Source organism: Delphinus delphis, chromosome 7 (assembly GCF_949987515.2).
Source record: "Delphinus delphis chromosome 7, mDelDel1.2, whole genome shotgun sequence".
NCBI classification, from domain to species: domain Eukaryota; kingdom Metazoa; phylum Chordata; class Mammalia; order Artiodactyla; family Delphinidae; genus Delphinus; species Delphinus delphis.
The window spans coordinates 18,504,039-18,521,370 of NC_082689.1; positions in this window are offsets into that span (position 1 = coordinate 18,504,039).

Genomic DNA, 17,332 nt, shown 5'->3' on the forward strand with positions numbered 1-17,332 from the left:
AATTTTTCTATTTCTTCAAAAAACATTGGTGGGGTTTTGATAGGGATTGCATTGAATCTGCAGATCACTTTGCGTATTATTAACAGCTTAACAATATTAAGTCTTCCAATCAGTGAATACTGGATGCCTTTCAATTTTTTTGTGTCTTCTTTATTTCAGTAATATTTTGTAGCTTTCAATGTACAAATCTTATGTCTCCTTGGTTATGTTTATTTATAAGTATTTTATTCTTTTTGTTGCTATTGTAAATGAAGTTCATCATGAGGGGTTTTCCCTTTATTCCATTAATGTGGTATATTATACTGATTGGTTGCCATATGTTGAACCATCCCTGCATTCCAGGAAAAAAATCCCATGTCATCATGTGTATAATCCTTTTAATATGCTGTTGAATTTGGTTTGCTAATATTTTGTTGAGAATTTTAACATCAATATTTATAAGGAATATAGATTTGTAGTTTATTTTCTTGTATGTCTTTGTCTGGCTTTGGTATCAGGCTAATGCTGACCTCATAGAATGAGTTAAGAAATATTCCTTCCTTTTCAAATGTTTAGAAGAGTTTGAGAAGGGTTGGTGTTAATTCTGAAATGTTTGGTAGAATTCACCAAGAGAGCTGTCTTGTCCTACTTTTATCCTTATTGGGAGGTATTGAGTCATTCTTAATATCCTCATTTGTATTTATTTTCCTTTTTTTTTTTTTTTTTGGCCATGCCGCATAGCATGCAGGATCTTAGTTCCCTGACCGGGGATGGAACCCATGGCCCCTGCAGTGGAAGTGCAAAGTCTTAACCACTGGACCGCCAGGGAAGTCCCTCCTCATTTGTATTTCACTGAATGGATTTACCATAATTTATATGGCCAATTGGCCAATTTTTTATTCAGAGACATTTATATTTTTTCCAGTCTTTTGTTATTATAAACAATGCTGATATGAACATCCTTGGGACAAACTTTTGAACATATAAATTTTGGTAAGGTGTCTAAAAAAAAAAAAAGTAGCACTCACATTATTTTATGGTCACACCTCTCACCTGAGCTAAATAATATTGGGAATGGGAAGGTCCACCAAGACAAACCATTTCATTCAGGGTTTGCCGGGAAAAGGGGACAATTTATAAATGTGTGTACATGGTACGGTCCCTTGTACAATGGGTGTTACCAATATATTTTGTTAAATCAATTATAGAAGGAAGGCAGTCTTGCTGTTTGCTTGAAATCTTCCCAGATTACTCTGACCTTGGAGAATCTTGGAAACTTAAGGTTGGAGGTAACTTCATAGGTCATGAGGTTGACCAATCCCACACCCCCACTTCTCAGTTAAGGCTTAACTAGTTTCTACTGTGACTCCAGCAAGCACTGCTCTAGTTTGAACCCCTCTACTGCCTGGGAACTCCAGGCAGCCCATTCCATTCCACAAAGAGTATTGGGTACCTAACAAGCCTCTGTTATGGGATAGCGGACAGCTTGGCTGTTAGAAAACATTTCCTTATATTTGAACCCAGGAGATGTCTCTGCTATGCCTATTATTCTGCCCTGGGAGCCAAACAGAGCAAGAAGAAACCGCTTTCAGAGATCCAGTCTTCAAATATTTGGGGGCAGTGCTCACGCCTTTTGGAGACTTTGCCTGTTTCACCATTCCCAATTTCTCTCCCTTCCCTGAACTAATGAACCAGCAAAACCCAAACTCATCATAGCCTCCAAGGCCCCACAGAACTGGCCCTGCCCATCTTGCCAACCTCAGCTCACTCACCTCTCCTTTGGGTTCACCTCACTTCAGCCACACAGCCTCTTTTCTGCTGGGTGACACTGCCAAGCTCTCCCTTGCCTTCCCCTAAGCTCAGTGACTAGAGGGCTGTGGAGGCCTGGGCAGATCTCTGAACCTCACAGAGGGCTCCCTAGAAGACAAGGGCTCTGGCTACCCAAAGGACCTCCCAGACCCCATAGATGGCATGGATAGGGGGCAGGTGGCTGTTATGGGTAGATCGCTGGGATGGGGACACTGACTTGGCCAGCATAGGGCATTTGGATCGAGGAAAAAACTGAAAGAGGTCAAAAAGGAGAGAACCAGAAGTAACTTTTCCACCTGGCCCTGGTCAGGGAGTATCTCACCCACCCCGGTCTACTCCAGGATCCCAGATGTGAGACGGGTGCTGATGCCCCCCACGGTGCACCCTCCTTCCACTGACCGACCCCCACCTCCAGGGTTGCCTTTGTCCCTTTGTCCAGGGCCCATCCTCCTCCTCTTTCTGTTTCCCAGCATCCTCATGCTTCCATCCCAAGATGGGCTGGGCCAGGAGACAGCCATTGCGTGAGAGCCTTGGGGACAGTGTAGCAAGTATGAACTCTGAGACCTGGCTCTTGCCTCAACTTTAGCACTTTGTGGGGAGGTAGGAGGCCCAGGCAAGGGGGTGTGGAGGTGGGGTGGTCAGCCAGAGGCTAAGATGTGGGTGCTTCTCCTGGAAGTTCACCAACTAACCATCTGAACTACCTGGGCAATTCCTGTTTCCTCTCTGGCCCTGTCATGCTTAGATGTGGAAAGGGATCAGGCTGGGTCATCTCTGGAGCCCTCACAGCTTCTGACATCCTGAGTCTTTGGGCTCAGGGGGTGGGACATGGAGGGGTCCCTGGCTGAACCCTCCCTGCCTCAGTGCTCCCAGAGCCCCTCCCCCTGACGGTCCCCTTCCATGCTGCCCGCCCCACCCCCATCTTCCTCTCAGCTCCACAGGCGGCTGAGGAGCCTGGAGTGACTGTAAAAGGGAAGGAATGTCCAGAGGCAATTGTTCCTTCCTGATATCACCAGGGGGAGGTTGAGTTGGGGGGCCCAGCTGGAAGGGTGGCGTCAGGATTCTCCCTGAATCTCATCTCCCCCGCGCTGCACTGACCCCCCTGCCGCACGCTCAGCCAGCAATCCACCCCCTCTCATCTGCCACCATCCACATCTCATTGGCTTAAGGCCTCCTAGCCTCCCTCTCCCAATTTTCTCCACCTCCTGACCCCAGACCCTCTCCTGGGCCCCTTCCTTCACGGCACCCCACCCCCCTGACCTAGCTCCTTCTCTGGGGAGGCTCCGCAGCCCGGTTCCAACACTCTCCAGCCCCACACTCCTTTTACAGACATGGAGCGCTGCAGGTTTTCTGCCAAAGTAGGAGAAGTCTGAGGCTAATCTCACCTCCTCCCAGCTCCCAAATTCTACCAAATAGGATGCCTTGCAGACTGGGGAGAAGGAGGTGGGGGGAAGCTGAGCCTCAAGGGGAGGAGCTAATGAGACGGTGGAGATGAAAGTGCTCTTTGGACTCGGAGCATCCTGTAAATTTCAGGTGTTATTTGAATCAGTAAGAGGTTTGAGGCGGGGAGGATGGAGACGGCAGAGGAGGGGGCTTTGCTAGCACGAAGGGAAGGTCCCCAGGAAGGCATCCTGGTGCATTGGGAGCAGCAGATGGCCGGGAGTCAGGAGGCCGGAGTCCTGGGCAGCCCTGGATAAGCTGAGTGACCTTGGACTGGCTGCATCCCCTCTCTGGGTTTCAGTTTCTCCTTGCTTAAAATGAAATATCCTGGACATCGCCCCCCACCATTCTGACCCCCAAAAGAGGAGTGAGAGAGACCCTTTCTTCTGAAAAGTTGCCTCCCTGGGCTGCCTTCTCTGAAGCCTTTTTGCTCAGATAGACTCATCATCAAGCCAAACCCAGACACTGGCGGATCCCCAGAACAGACCCAGTCCCACCATGTGTTGATGAGACGTGGCTACACCTGCCAGCAGAAATGGACACACGTTCTCCCTCCCCCCAGGTTGCCCCTGACTGCCCGGCCTCTCCTCCTCCCTCTCCCCTGGTTCCCATCCTGACTGTGTGAGCGTTTGGTCCTGCCCAACAAAATGGATGCAGCCCCCCACCCCCTCCTGGGCTCTTGGAGTCTCAGTTGTCCCCGCACATCTCTCCCCCCACCACATCCAGCCACCTCCCCACGATCCCCAGCTATCTGTGGAGGATACCCTTGAACTTCTCCAAATCCCCCCGGTCCTGAGCCATTTCCTAAGGAGGCAGGGGAGCCCTCTCTCCCCAGCACAAACACGCACCCTCCCCTCAGCTGAAACCCCCGAGAAGAACAAGAGAAAACTCTCTTTGACCAGACTAGGGTATATCTGGGTGGAAGAGGGGCAGGGGTGTGAGAATTGGAGTGGGAAGGTGTCAGGGTGAGCTGAGAGCAGCTGAGAAGGTGTAGGGTGGCACTGAGCCCTGCTCCATCCTCCGTGGAAGGGGATTTCACGGGCTTCTCTACCTACCCACAGACTCACACCCTAGAGAGTCACTCAAGGCTTAACTCTAATCCCTCTGCTGAAATGTAAGCCCCTTCTTTCTTTCTTAGACCTTAGCCCAGATAGAGAAAAGCAGCTTCCTTTCTTCCCTGGAATTCTCTGCCAGGTTCTTAGTGCCATCACTCAGCCCTCTCTTCTCCCCGCTTTATCCCCATTCCTTTCATCTTTCTTCATAGGCTTTTTTTGGTTTCAGCCCCTCCAGTTTGGTCATATCCCTGCTGTCTTGGGTGCTTTCCAGGTTTTCTACATCCTCTGAGGCTGTAGAGTGCTTTAAACAGGGGCTGAGCAGGCTGGCAATGACCTCATAGGGCCGCTATGCACAGTTGCTATCTATAGCCTTATAGGCTCAGCCGCCTCTTCCTCCAGCCAACTGAGTCACAGTCAGCTTGGAGTCCACTCAGACCCCGGGGTCTTCTCTGCCACTCCAGACCACAGCCCATTACAGCACCCTGAGCTGTTCTTACTGCTGGCTCAAATGCTCATTCTCTGAATCATCCGAATACACAATGAAAGTTGAGTCTTGGGTTCCAGAAGACACCCATTCTTGGTCTCTCAGTGTTTTTATAGCCCCACTCATCTACCCTCTCACACCTGTCCAGATAGACAGTCAATGGCCTAAGTTCCATTTGACTCTGTGGACGTAGGGACAAGGGGAGGAATTTGGGGAGCAGCTGCTGGGCCGCTGCCCGCGTTCAAGGATCTACCACTCTTCGGTGAGTTGCTTCACCCCTCTGAGCCTCGGTTTCCTCATCTGTAAAATGATAAAGCAGCATAGGATTTGAGGAAGATTAAATGAGAAATTGTCCGTAAAGCACTTAGCACAGTGCCTGGCACACAGTGAGTGTTCAGTAGGTGCCAGCCATTACTAAAATATTTTATCCCCTTTGGACCGATAAGGAAACTGTTTCATAGAGGTCCAGGAACTAGCTTGAGTCCTTGCTTTAGAACAGCAGGTAGAGGGCCAAGATTCACAGCCAAGACTGCCTGACTCCAAATCTCTCTATCACAGGCTATGCTGCCTCTGATAATAACGTAGCTACCACTTACCGTATACTAGGCATGGTCTTCTGGACACCTGCCATATAAAATCACTGCATCTCTGATCTTCACAACAGTGGGAAGTAACTATTCACCTCATTTTACAGTTATGGATACTAGGCTCAGAGAGGTTAGGTAAGTTCCCTAAGGTGGCACAGCAAGTAAAAACAGGTTGTGAGCCTTAGTCCATGGCTGCTAGAAACCCAGCTCATTTCTCTGTGTGGTTGCTAAGTCCTTGCCATAGACTGACTTGGCAGGCTCAGCTCTAGGTCCTTCCCCTTTTAACTTGGCCTTACCTGGGAATCTCCACTGAAAAGTCCTTTGTCCAGTAGTGGACAAATCCCTCCTGACATTCTGCCCAGCTCCTCTCCCCAACTCCACTGCCCTCCAGAGAGGGGGCTGGGCTTGGAAAGGGCAGGTTTTAGGGAGTTAGGGACCAGCAGCAGAGGACTCTGGCCTTCATCCCACAGGAGCTGGGGGGCACTGAAGATTTCCTGTCTGGGGAATATAGGGGCCACTCTGCCCTGTGCCACCCTCAGGCCAGTCAGGCACTGGGGCTCCCCCTCAGGCTGGAGACGCTCCCTCCAGGGCACCCTGGCCCCAGACTGCCCCCAACAGGCCTGGGAGGAGGCCTTAGGCAACAGTACCCACAATTCTGTCCTGGAGAGGCTGCCTGGAAGACTGGGACTGGGGGCTGGGCTTGGTCCTGTGGCCTCAAGGTTCTAAAGAAACTCTGGGGTCTACTGTCAGCTGCTGGGGATTCCCACTGCCCAGCTCCCAGGCCCCAGAGCCTAAAGACATCCCAGATACACTCCTCTTCCCAATTTTAAAGGTCCCGAGAGATACAATTTGTTGAAAACGGAGAGCACTGGAGTTTTTGTTTCCCCACCCACAGTGCTCAGAACTCTACCCCCCAACTGTCCCAGAGAGCCCCCCCCTATTGCCCCCTCCCCATCCAGCCTCAAAAAGATGGGCCAGGCTCTCCCTCTGCCTTTCCCCAGGCTCCCCAGCCATCCTGGGTACCAGAATAGACCACTGACCACCTGCCCTGGGGGCTGGGAGGGGCCACAGCCGGCGCTGCCACTCAGGCTGGGGGAGGGGATTGGGAAGGGGGAGATGGGACAGCAGGAGGGTGCTCCAGGGCCCCAGGCCACTTCCAGCGGCTTCTCAGTGTAGTGCAACGGGCTCCCCATCAACACCCGACTGGCAGCCTGTGTCCCCACTCCCCAGCCTGGACGGGTCTGGAGTGCCAGACACCCTCTCCGGACGGGGCTCCGGCTGAGTCTCTGCCCACAGCTTCCCCTCCTCTCCAGGTCACTCCTCTTCCCCTCCCCCTCCCCCTCCAGGTCTGTCTCCACCTCCCCCAGGGTCCCTGCCCCCCAACCCCCAGCCGGGTTTGCTGGGTCTCTGCCCCCATCCGTCCCCCAGCTCCCTCTAAGTGAGGATGCCCTTGCTTGGTGACCCCACATTCCAGCCTTACTGGGGTCAGGAGGGCTTCCTGCCCGATGTGGGATCCCCGCCCCCACCCCTAGCTCCCGGCAGCCTCTCCTGGTCGTCCGGCTGCTGGCCCTTTGCTGCTCTCTTCTCGCACACCTCCCCCAGCCCCAGGCCCAATTTAGCTCCTTTAATCTTCCCTGTAATGCAATCTGACTGTTTCCTGAGCACACACTGCACTTCCCAAACTGCCGGTCCCTGGAGAGGGGCGGGGTGGAGGCAGGGTGGCCTCAGCTCTTCCCTGCACTGGAGCACCGCCCCACCTAGCCCCATCCCGGGCACTCCTGCTGTTCCCCTCTTCTTTTCCCCACCCCTAGGAGGCCCCAGGGAGCTCTGGCTGCGCAAGTCTCTGCCATGTGGATTCCATAGCCCAGGCCTGACACGACCCTGATTCCTCACCTCGTCTTTTCCCACCTCCTCAGAGCCTTTGCCCATGCTAATTCCCTCTGCCTGGAATACCCTCATCTCCACAGTGCACTTCTTCCTATGAAACTCTTACCCTCTCCCCTCTCAAGGGCCAGCTTAAGCCCGGTTTCCCAAATTCCACAGATTGCCTGGGCCCCTAATCCCAGGTCTGCCTCACACCAGCCATGTGACCTTGAGCAGGTTGCTTCCCTCTCCAAGTCTCCATTTGCTCATCTGTAAATGGGGATCATAATAGTGCATCCCTCAGAGGGTGGCTACGAGGATTGAGTTACTTTACATAAAGTGCTGAGAACAGTTCTGGGTACATGGTAAGTGCTATTTAAGTGTTAAACGAAAATATCTTTTCCTGCCTTGTATTACAATGACTTTATTTCCTCCAAGTTAAGACACCATGAATTGTGAAACACTTCATTTATTTAATTACATCATTTCAGGGGGGAAAAGAAGCCTTACTGTATGAAACGTACAATTTATCTGTAAGCGGTCTTCCAATTTCATATATGTGTAAATTGTTCAGTAACGATATTTGTGTAGCAGACTCTCTGCTTCTATCCAGTCTCCTTTTCAGCTTCTTGTGTATTCATTGTTTATGGTCGGTGCCCAAGGGCTTGGGTTCAGGTTCTCACTCCCAAATTGTGTTTAGCTAGGGGGTTTTTAGTAAATTCTTCGGCTCCTTTAAGCCTCAGTTTTTCCTAAATAGCTAAAATAATTCACAATTGTAGTGGATATTAAATGAGATGATATATGTTTAAGGCGTTTAGCCCCTTATTGGATATTCAACCAGGACAGCTATCATTACTGTGATGATTTTTAAACTTTTGTTGAAATCTGGGCTCTCCAAGGACGAGAGAGGTGGAGGAGAGCTGGTATTACATGGTTGAAGTGCCCTCCAGTGGCCATATCGGAAAACTGCAGGCTTCTGGTGTGCTTCGGGAGTCCTTCCTTTGCTGGTCCAGGAACTAACTCAGCCACCCCCAGCCCGGTACAGGCTCACCCAACCCTCCTGGAATTCTTCACATTATCTTTCCTTTTACAGAGGCCGTAAGAGGCTTTTAAAAAGTACTTAATAGGATACGAGAGTAGGAGCAGAGCTTTAACCCAGGAAGGCTACAGCCTGGACATACACTGTCTCTCAAAGCTTGTGGGCCCAGGGCCCTGCGGCTGGGAGGTTGGGTGGTGGAAAGCTGTGTGCTGGGCATCGGTTCTCCTCTGACCTGGACACTATGGGATCTGGCCTGTGAGAGACCCTTCTTGCTGCCCACATCCAAAACTCTAGCATAGAACAAGTGTAGCCCCTTCCAAGTATCTACTTCTGGGCTGTGACAGATTTGTATTTTGTTCACCCTCCCTCCCTCTCTTCCTTCCTTCCTTCCTTCCTCCATCCATCGATATTTATTGAACACTGACTGTGTACCAGGCCCCACATCCTAGGTGCTGGGGGTTAGAAAGATCAATTTTAACACAGACAAAAACACAGCTGCCGAGAGTTGTTCACAGTGTCCCAGACGCCACATGCAGAGTTAATCCTTGTATCTGAGTGTTTACGGCGTCTCCGTGTGGCTGAGTGGGAGGGCAGAGGCAGGAACGTCAGATCCAGGCTGCCTGATGTCTCCTGATGAGACGTGTCCACAGTGGATGATTTGTCTGGCCGGCTTTCAGGGCTGACTTCCCCCTCCCACTCTGCTCCTCTGAGAAGTCCTCCCCATTTCAAACACTGACCGAACTCCTAGCTCCACCAGCATGGGGGTCCCTGAGCGCCTTTCCCTTCCCCCACCACTTCCCTTTCCCCGGGATCGAATCAGCCAATACTTAGCATCTAACCCCAGCTCACAGGCCAACTCCCCATTGTCCAGGACTGAGAGGAAGGAGCCTTCCTCCAGAGTCATTGCATGGGAGGGTGACTGGAGGTACCACCATGTTTTTGGAAGATGTCAGGAACGGGAGGAAGGGCTGGGTCGGTGATGTGTACATGGTTCCTGGGACTCTGTTGCCTCCTTGAGCTGCCATCTCCCCACCCCTTCATGATCAAACTTCTCAAATGTCTTTCCACACCCTTCCTCAGTATTCTGTTGCTTTCTCCTAATTGTTCCATTTCCTCAGAATTCTTCCCAACTGTAGTAGCACAGGCTATTGGGCCCTCGCTGGGTCCCCTCAACTCCTAGACCAGTGCTGTCCAACAGAAATGTAACCGGGAGCCACATGTGTCATTTCAAATGTTCTAGTAGCCACCTTTTAAAACGGTAAAAGAAACAGGTGAGATCAATAATATAGTTAACCCAATGTATCCAAAATATTATTATTTCAACATGTAAGCAATGGTCAAAAATTGAGATATATGAATATTTTGTCATAATCTGATGTATACATTATTTTATACGTACAGCACCTCTCAATTCGGACTAACCACATTTCAAGCTGCTCAGGTGGCTGGCGGCTGGCGTATTGGGCAGTGCAGTTCCAGAACCTGCATTCACTACTTGGCACACCCTCTTTCGCTCTCTGTGACTGATCGTCTCATTTCCATGTGTCCTGTCTCCCCAGGGAGATTCAAAGTCCCCTGGGTCAGAGTCCTCACTTTTTCATCCCTGTATCTCCCGTGGCACCTTAAAGCTGTGCGCCACACTCACGAGGCTCTGCAAGCAGGTTTGTTGATGGGAGTGAGTGCTGGGGATTGATTTTTGTGTTTTCGTTATGGCTGTAAATGATGTGCTATAGATTGCTTCTATAGATGCACCCTGCTGCAGTAGTAGCAGAAACAAGCAGCCTGGTTGTCCGCACAGGCAGAGCCCTGGGGCCGATGGGGCTCACCTACCCAGGCCGGGGAAATCCTGCCAGACCACGTACCATTTCTCTGGCTTAAGAGCCTGTCGTTGCCACCGTGCGCTCCTCCCTGCAACCCCATCTCCGTTAGACCTCGGATAGAGCCCTTGTCAGGGAGCATTACACAAAAGATGTGTCTCTGGCATCCCACCACCAGGCTGGGAGCTCCTCGGGACAGAAAAGGAGTTTTATTCAGATCGACAAGAGCCTGACCTGCAACAGGTGCACAAAACATATTTGTCAAATGAATAAATGAATGGATGGCTGGAGCCAGCCAAGCCTCTCATTCATGTACTCGTGCACCCAAAAGAATCTTTGAGCACTTGCTACATGTCAGGCACTGTGCTGGACACGAAGGACTCAGCATGAACAAAGCCAACGAGGGCTGTGCCTACTGGAGCTCACAGTCTGAGCGGGGAAATAGACCGCTGTAGCCTCCTGGAATACAGGACAGCCTTCCCCAGGTCAAGGGTCATCATTTAGACCCTTGGCCACAGTAGGCTAGACTGACCCTTGGGTGCTGTGAGGACCTTACTGTTTCAAATTGCATTGATGATATCATAATGGGCCCTGTGGGATAGACCAGGACCCTGCAGTTCAGAGCAAAGGGGCCAAGGCAGGGGGAGGAGATGGTGGTGTCCATTCAGCCTCTGACAGACCCGGCCTCAGCTTGGGAGGAGGCGGCCAGCGGGTGACCATGGCGCTCAACCTCTCCGCCGCGTCCGTTCCCAACAACTGGCTCCCAGGCTACCCTGAGATAACCAGGGCTGCATTCTAGGCCCATATTCTCCTGTGGGAATGTCCCAGACAGTGTAGAGCGCCAAGCTGTGAGCCATGCACTGTCTCGGGGACTCGGGGGATAAAAAGGTGAACAAGACTTCGTCCCTGTCCTCAAGTTGCTGAGAAATTAGACCCTGAGCAAGGGGCTCACCAGAACATACTCATCATCCTCTTGGTTAACTTTGGCAGAACAGTGTGCTCAGCGGTGGTGGAAATACCCCAAACAGGGAATTCCCTGGCTATCCAGTGGTTAGGACTCCGCACTCTCACTGCTGAGAGGTTGGGGAACTAAGGTCCTGAAAGCTACACAGCGAGACCAAAAAAAAAAAAAAAAAAAAAAGGGAAATGCTCCAAACAGCCCAATCTAGTTCCCTAGCTTCTCTCCGTGTCACCCCACAACAGGGCACTGAGCTCAAGGGCAGCCCCCCCATTGGCACTCGTGGTTTGGGGAATCTAGACTAGTGTTTCTCAGAATGGTCTAAAGATAGAATTATTTGCAGCCGGTTAAAAATGCGCATCCCCTGGGCCTTCGTGCAAATCTTCCGAAGAAGAATTTTCAAGCATGGGGCTTGTGAATCTTCACTGTAAAAAGCACTCTAGGGCTTCTTCTCCTAAACACTGCCCTGGAGTGGAAATACCTACCACAGTCCCCAGGTCCCGTATCTGGCTGCCCAGCGTCGGTCGGTTTCTCCGTCCAGAGATGGGTGTCGGCTTTTGATACTTTATTACTAATGAAAAGCCGTGACTCAGAGGCTGCTGGTGGCCAGCCGTCAGCTGGGAAGGAGTCAGTAGCCACTGAGAACAGAATTCTCTAACTTTTCGATTCGTCTATAAAATGCTTACCTGAGCAGACACTGTTTAAAGGCCATTAAAATACCAGACAAAGAATAAGCCAGTCCCTGGATCTTTGTAGACATATTTACTCAAACCCAAGTGCTTGCAAAGAGTACATAATAGGGAAGAAAAATGAGCAGGCACCCCTAGAAATACGAACTGAAAGTAAACAGCCCTGTTCACCAAAATAAACAGGCCAAATCCAGCGAGGATTAAATGACCTCTAGTCAGGGAGGTTTGGAGACAGAAATGCCCCATCTTGGCTCCTAGAAGTTGAGGTGAGGGTCTTTCCCTGCCACCTGGGGGCATGATCCGGCTTTGCAGGGGCACATTAGGAGGTCAGGGCCACGCCTGCAAGGGCAGCCACTAGCCTTGTGGGTGTGAGTGCTCCCCAGAACTCCCCAGCTGCCTGCTACAGGGCCTGAAACCTCCAAGATTAAAGATCAAGGAGTGTGCCCTAAAACGCCTCTGATGAAATGTGCCTTTTCTGGAGGTGTAGCCCCTCAAGTCACTACTATTTGTGGTTTATTCATTAATTTCCTAAACATATGTTTAGCACTCAGTGTGTTTCGGGCCCTGTGCCAATCACTAAAGGTATCAAAGTAAGGCATAAACCTGCCCTCAAGTTGCTCACAGTTTAGTATGAGAGATAAGATTGAGAGATGATAACAGCTTTTTCTTAACCTTTTTTTTTTTAATTGAAGTATAGTTAATTTACTATGTTGTGTTAAGTTTCAGGTGTACAGCAAAGGGATTCAGATATATATATATATATATTCTTTCTCAGATTCTTTTCCATTATAGGTTATTACAAAATATTGAATATAGTTCCCTGTGCTATACACTAGGTCCTTGTTGTTTACCTATTTTCTATATAGTAGTGTGTAATCATAGCTAACATTTACTGATCATTTATTATTTGACAAACAATGATAAGCATTTCACATGCATTATGTCATTTAATTCTCCTAGCATTATAAGGTTATTACTGTTATCTTCCCCCATTTTACAGATGAGGAAACTGAGGCTCAATATCTGTGTTATGACGGTAAATGTTTAACAGTCAGCTCTCTGGAGGAAAAGAACAAAGCCCTGATTTGTAGGATGTGCCAATTGCGGTGGTGTAAATACTCCCAGGCCGGTCTCAAGCCACCAGCCTGAAGTCACTGAATGTGGAGTTGGAAGGGGTGAGAGTGTGAGCTGGCTCCATCACAGCACTACAAATGGCCAGTCAATGAAGGAGCTAGAACTTAAACCCAGGGGTGTCTGCTCCTGAGCCTGCGTGCTTAACCACTTTGTTATACTGTCAATAACTACACAAGGTCATTGACATTTGAGAGGGAAACCTCTTAAGACCTATGTGACATGCTGGTTTTACAATGCTGCATAAAACTCCCAAGGTTAATAACCAGCACTTCCCTATATCTCTTTGTTTTTATCACAGGAACAGTTGGTTTTCTTTTGAGGGCCTTTAAAAAAAAAAACTTTTTATCTTGAAATAATTATACATTCACAGGAGGTTGCAAAAATAGTACAGAGAGGTCCTGTGTACCCTTCACCTGGTTTCCCCCAATGGTTACATCTTACACAACTACAGTACAGTATCACAACCAGGCCAGTGACATTGGTGAAATGTGTGTGAACAGTTCTATGCCATGTTATCCAGGATTGTCAGACTTAGCAAATAAAAATAAAGGACAGGGCTTCCCTGGTGGCGCAGTGGTTGAGAGTCTGCCTACTGATGCAGGGGACGCAGGTTTGTGTCCCGGTCTGGAAAGATCCCACATGCCGTGGAGCTGCTAGGCCCATGAGCCATGGCCACTGAGCCTGCGCGTCCGGAGCCTGTGCTCCGCAACGGGAGAGGCCACAACAGTGAGAGGCCCGCGTACCGCAAAAATAAATAAATAAAAATGAAATAAAATAAAGAACACTCAGTTAAATTTTATTTATTTTATTTTATTTTTTTTTTTAATTTTATTTTTAGTGTAAGTATATCCCATGCAATATTTGGGACACACTTATATTAAGAAATTATCCTTTATTTATCTGAAATTCAAACTTACCTGGGTGTCCTGTATTTTAACAGGCATCCCTAACTTTATCACATGTGTAGTCACGCAACCACTATTATAATCAAGATACAGGGACTTCCCCGGTGGCGCAGTGGTTAAGATTCCGCACTCCCAATGCACAGGGCCTGGGTTCGATCCCTGCTCAGGGAACTAGATCCCGTGTGCATGCCGCAACTAAGAGTTCACATTCCACAACTAAGGAGCCCGCCTGCCTCAACTGAGACCCAGTGCAACCAAATAAATAAATAAATATTTGTAAAAAATAGTCTGATCTAAAAAGAGTTTTTTAAAAAAATCAAGATACAGAACCATTCTACCACTATAAAGATGTTCCCTGCGCCGCTCTTTTAGAGTCACACCCATCCCTTCCCCCACCTTCCCTGGCCTTTGGCAACCACTCCTCTGATCTCCATGTCTATAATTTTGTCATTTTCTTCACTTAGCATAATGCCTATGAGATCCATCCAAGTTGCTGCGGTTATCAATAGTGTGTTCCTTTTTATTGCTGGGGAGTATTCTACGAGGGCCATTTCTCACAAATAACAATCACTTTAAGAAATTTCATCCATTCAATAAATATTCATTGTATATCTACTATGGGCCAGGTGCAGACATGAGGCATGGGGAACTGGTTGCTGTCAGCATTTGGGTTTTCGCCAGACAAGTAAGCAGACCTAGAGCAAGCAAGGAACACGGACGTGTGTGCAAACGAGTGATTACAGATGGAACACATGAGTTATGATGGGTCGGAGGGGAGTGGAGATGAGAAGAGTGAGGAACGGGGAAGAGGTAGGATCACTACTTTGCAGTTCTTGTGTAGGTGAGGAAGTAATAGAGTTGGGTACCCTTTTCTGAGGGTTTCCCTACCTCGTTCGCAGTTTACTTTTTGTTTAAAATATCAATATCAAAAGAAACATTCCATCCAACACAAACGACACAATTTCTATATCAGAGGATAATATGGATTTTTTTAAATAAACAATGTAACTTTTAAAAAAAATTTCTTTATTTGTCTGCGCTGGATCTCAGTTGTGGCATGTGGGATCTAGTTCCCTGACCAGGAATCAAACCCAGGCCCCCTGCATTGGGAGCACGGAGTCTTAACCACTGGACTACCAGGGAAGTCCCGATAATGATAATACAGCTTTAAGTGGGGTTTTTTATTTTTTATTTTTGGCCATGCCGCACGCTTGTGGGATCTCAGTTCCTGGGAACCCCCTGAGTAGGTATTTTTAAACTGAAGGCTTCAGGGTTAAATGCTAACCAACAAATGCTTACCAACAACTTCTGTTTCTACCAACAGAAGAAAACAAAAATTATGGTCACAGAAAGTATTTAAAGATCATCTTTCCACCTGTTACTTTTTAGTTTAGTTTTTTAAAGTTTTAGTTTTCAAAACTTTTTATTTAGTTTTTACTTATTTAGTTTTTTAAAGTTTTTCTATGTACACACATAGGAAAAAAATTCAAAAAGTGCAAAAGGATTCCTAGCAACCCTTTTTATAGGATAAAGAAAGTGTTTCTTCTACCCACCTCCCCAGCCCTCAGCTACCCCAGTTCTCCTTTCCAGAGTCAGTTACCATTTTTTTGTGGCTCCTGACATACATTAAACACATAAGAATATGTGTGTATCTGTGTATTTATACTCACGAATGACAGCATGCCATAACAGCTATTCTGCACCACCTTGTCTTCTCACTTAGTAATATATCTTGGAAATGGTACCTGTAGAGGCACTTCATTCTTTGTAACTATATAAAATGCTTTTCAAACCTCCCTCCTAGAAAACGATTGGTTGAAAATCATAATATTGCCTGAGCTACTTATCTCAAGGCATCCTGGGATTTGCAGTTCTCACTCAGCTGAGTCTTAGTTGGAAAATAGGACTTGAGCAGAAGACACGTGTTGGAAACTAAAGTGCCCTTCCAACAACAACGTAAGAGAACAAATTGTACCGTGTTATGCAAGAGCCTATCATTCTACCCAGAAGCAAATTATTTACTTATTGAAACAACCAAGATATCTACCAGCAATGAGATACCCAGGGCTATCTTGGCATCAGGAAATCAAGATCATCTGATTCAGCTCCTCACTGCATCCATTTTAGCAGACAGGGCAGGACACACACACACACACAGACACACAGACACACAGACACACACACACACACACACACACACACACACCACACTCTACATGCCTTCTCTTCCTTACAGCTTTGCTTTGGTCTTCTGTATCCCAAATGCATTATGTGACAAATTACTACTTAGGAACCTTCTCTCATAAACTGATGGATCAGAAAGGACCCACATATCAAATCAACTCACACTGAAATGTGTAACCTACTGCTATGTTAACTCACAGGCATTTGCACTTTAATAGTTGTTAAACCAAGAAGATAAATGAATAATGGTAGCATTGTAAACACCAACTAAGGGCTGGTAGGGAAGGTTTTCTCTGGAGGCGGAGGGCAAGAATGATTCTCAGAGACTTTTTTTTGGATAGCCGAGGTCCCCCCTTGACTCTTCACTTCATACCCAATACCATTTCCTTATCCAGAGATGACCACTCTCCTTCCAAACCCGTTTCCATGAATTTACATACATATTTATATAAAATCTAGGAATTTAGCTCACTGTGAGAGTTTTACCAAAATACTCTTGTCCTATAAATATTATTCTGGAAATTACTTTCTTTTTCACTCAATAAATTTGGCCCTTTTTCCTATGATAATATGTAAAGATTGACCTCACATTGTTTTTTACTGCCATACGGTACTCTGAAACACTGTGTCTCAAACTTTAATGTGAATTCAGATCATCTAGGGATCTTGTTAACATGCAGATTCTGATTCGGTAGGTCTGGGGTAAACCTTGAGATCCTGAATCTCTGAAAAATTCCCAGGTCAACGAATCACAACTTGAGGAACAAAGGTGTGGAGTGTGGGTGAAGTTGTGTGGTAGAACCGACTTGGACCGGCTCACAAGAACTGATTGTCAAATTTCCAGGAATTTTGTGGTCCTAGTGTGAAACACAGCAATCAATAAAAATGAAATTATTTAAACTTACAATTAAATAAATTATATTACAAACAGAGATAATAAATACTCAAAAATCATCACTTTCCTAATTATTTTACTATAAATCTATGTTCCTAAGGTTATTTGTGTCTATTACATCTGTTTGGTGGAAATCTACACAATGGTGTACTTTTCCACATTCCTTCCCAACTCCACATTCAGTTCACGTTGGTAGCTTAGAATCAGCCACGGGTAACGTTCACACCTCAGAAATTGGGTAGAAAAGCGTACTCCATTACTCCAAGCCTTCTCTGACATTTGATATTACCAATCTTTTTCATTTTTGCTAATCTGACAAATCAAAAATGGTATCTCATTTTTCACTTGCATTTCCCTGGTTACAGTGAGATTGGGTCATGCATGTGCTCATTCCTAGGAATTTAATAGTATTTCTTGTTCTTGTAAATAAGACCTTTTTACTATTATATTTTCTGGTTGATTACTGTACAGGAAAGCCGATGATTTTTCCAATCAGG